At 38.1% G+C, this 2,936-nt stretch overlaps 1 pseudogene; it reads right to left on the bottom strand.

Annotated features, from left to right (window-relative positions):
- Nucleotides 1-1,221: 1,221 nt before the first annotated feature.
- Nucleotides 1,222-2,286, bottom strand: LOC104982738 (annotated as a pseudogene).
- Between the last annotated feature and the right edge of the window lie 650 nt (nucleotides 2,287-2,936).

Genomic DNA, 2,936 nt, shown 5'->3' with positions numbered 1-2,936 from the left:
GTTGATTTGCAATGTTGTGTTCATTTCAGGTGTATAGCAAGGTAATCCAGATATATAAGTATATTCTTTTTTAGATTCTTTTCTATAATAGTTTATTACAAGATACTGAGTATAGTTCCTTGTGCTATATAGTAAGTCCTTATTGGTTACCTATTTTATATAAAGTACTGTGTATATTTTAATCCCAACTCCTAATTTATCCCTGCCCCACTTTACATGTTTCTTTCCAGATTGATGAAAGCTTTTGTATTTTTGTTGACTATTTCAACCAAAATGAACAGCATAAACACAAAGATTTTGAAGAAAGATGAAGGAAAAACCTATTCAATCAGCACACAGCATTACTACTGACAGGTTTTCTGTCTTCATCAGCAGAAAAATTTCGTAAAGTAAAAATGCTCTGAGTTCTTCACTGTCAGAAGGAAGTGAGCAGAGACGGAAACAGGAAGTGAAACATCAGGAAGCCAATTAGAAAATTGGAAAGAAGAAAATTAGTATATTGATGTTTACTGGGAAAAAGGAAAGGTGTGCTAGGGGATCTGACTTCAAAACTAGCTGATAGGAAATTGGTTGGTTGCTATTTAATTTTTAATTGTATCAATTTCCCTTTAATAATATAAAACATATGGATTTGCTAACGGAAACTGAAGTTTCAGGAGTAAGTTTCTAGAGCTGTAGACATTTGCTAGTTTTCCTTACTTATGAAACAACATAATTTCTAAGAAAGATTCAAAACATAGATAAGGGAAGATGATATCATTATAATTCTATTTTATAGAGCACACAGAATGTACTTTCAATTGCCCATATATTTTTCAGACCAACCAAGTTTGAACCAGGCTGTGTTGTTGTTCAGTCACCAGGCTGTGTCCAACTCTCATTATACCATGGACTGCAGAAGACCAGGTTTCCTGTCCCTCACCATCTCCCAGAGTTTGCCCAAGTTCATGGTCATTGAATTATTGATGCCATCCAACCATCTCATCCTCTCTCTCTTCATCTATTTATCTTGATACTTATTGTTCCTTTACATTCATGATCTAGAATGTCCCATCTCACTATTTCCTGTATCCCTTTCCCCAAGATCACTGACATTATATTCATTATTAGAATATTTTATGTATTTATTCTAATATATACTCTATAGCCAAATAGTAAATAAGTAGTATATATAACCTGCTCAAGTCAACTTACAGCTGTATGTAATAATTTAAATCTCATCTATCTTGGAAAAGAACGAGTGAGCATAAAACCAAGTTTCTCTTCCAATAATGAGAAAGGCCAAAGTATCCTAGAGATCTCAAGGTCCTGAAACAAGGCTAAAGCAAGCCTATTGCTCACAGAAAATAGACAAACAATGCTTCTCTGAATCTGCTTGGTCTTGATGCTGTATATAAGGGGATTCATGAATGGAGGAAAGAGAAATTAGACATAGCTCATGGTAATGTGGCACATGCATCCCAAACCTGTGGATGAAAGTCAGGCCAATCACAGTGAGGTAAGAGACCAGGACACAGCTGATATGGGAGACACATGTGTTGAGAGCCTTAGCTCGCTCCTCTCCAGAGGCAATGCCCATCACTGTCTTAAAGATTAGATGAGACGAGAAGAGATGAGAATCATCAGTGCATCATCAGAGCATCTAGGAAGAAAGTTGAAGCAACCAGAATAACTGGGTACACATGATTAAATGTAATATCAGCACAGGTGAGTTTCATGCCATCCTGGTGGAGGCAAAAGGCATGAGAAAGAACATGGGGATGGCGGTATGGGAACAAATAGAGTGGCAGAATTGGGGGTACAATGAACACAAAGTCACTCACTAATGCCCACAGTCCTGTTTTCATCACCCAGGAAATGGTGATAATGGAGCTGTACCTCAGAGGGCTACGGATGTCAACGAAACAGTCATAGGCCCTGGCAGGCAAGATACCTGATTCTACGATAGCCAGTGTGTGAATGAAGTAGGATTGAGGGAAACAAGCACTCTGGGCAATTTCCCTCCGATCCAGCAATAGGACACCCAGGACTATGGGCATTGTAGTTAGCATCATCCCAAGATCTGTACCTGCCAGCATAGCCTGGAAGTAGTACATGGGCTCATGAAGACTGTGTTCATCCAAATAAGGACGAGCAGCGTGCCATTGCCAGAAAGGATGGGGAGGTATATGATAAAGAAAGGAAGAGGGATCCAGTGGTGAACTGCTTTTAAGCCCAGGAAACCAGTCAGCAAGAAGGGAGCTGCTCTGTTGCTGGACCACAGGGTAGGTTTTGCAGGTGAAGTGCCTTGTTCAAGGCACTCTTATTATACGGTATTTGTTCTTTCTCTCCATCCTCTTACAGCATATTATCAAGCCATTTTTTTCCTTAAATGTACAGGAATGTATGTATTGTCTCAGTCTTAATTAATTATAAATCTCTATCTGCAAAGCCTTTTCCTGGAATAATAAACATACTAACCAATCTCAACAATTTACTCTTCAGCATCCAACTTTTATTCTATCAATCACACATCTATGTTTCTAGCCTTTATGGTTAGTTACCCAAATGATTCTGTGGCTCTATTTCATACTCTTCACTCCTTTATTCCTCTTCATATAATCTTTCACATTTAGTCATTTTTCCAATATGAACCAATTAACATTTTCTCTCTTGAAATCAATCAGATATTTGTGTCAATGGTTAATCACTGAAGAAAATGATTAATCCATAGAATTGAGTCCATCACCAAGAAATATTTGAGAAATATCAATAGTGATATCTAAAGAGGAATTTGAATAAGGAGATGACTTGTGAAAGTCTAGAGAAATCAGAATAAGTGGGCATGCATGCATGCATGTTAAGTCACTTCAGTCATGTCCAGCTGTTTGGAACCCTATGGACTGTAGCCTCCCAGACTCCTCTGTCCATGGGACTCTCCAGGCAAGAATACTGGA

The sequence above is a fragment of the Bison bison genome, unplaced genomic scaffold, assembly GCF_000754665.1.
Source record: "Bison bison bison isolate TAMUID 2011002044 unplaced genomic scaffold, Bison_UMD1.0 scf7180017860429, whole genome shotgun sequence".
Lineage (NCBI taxonomy): Eukaryota > Metazoa > Chordata > Mammalia > Artiodactyla > Bovidae > Bison > Bison bison.
Note: the sequence above shows the minus strand (reverse complement) of the source record. Positions and strands in the feature narration are given on the sequence as shown.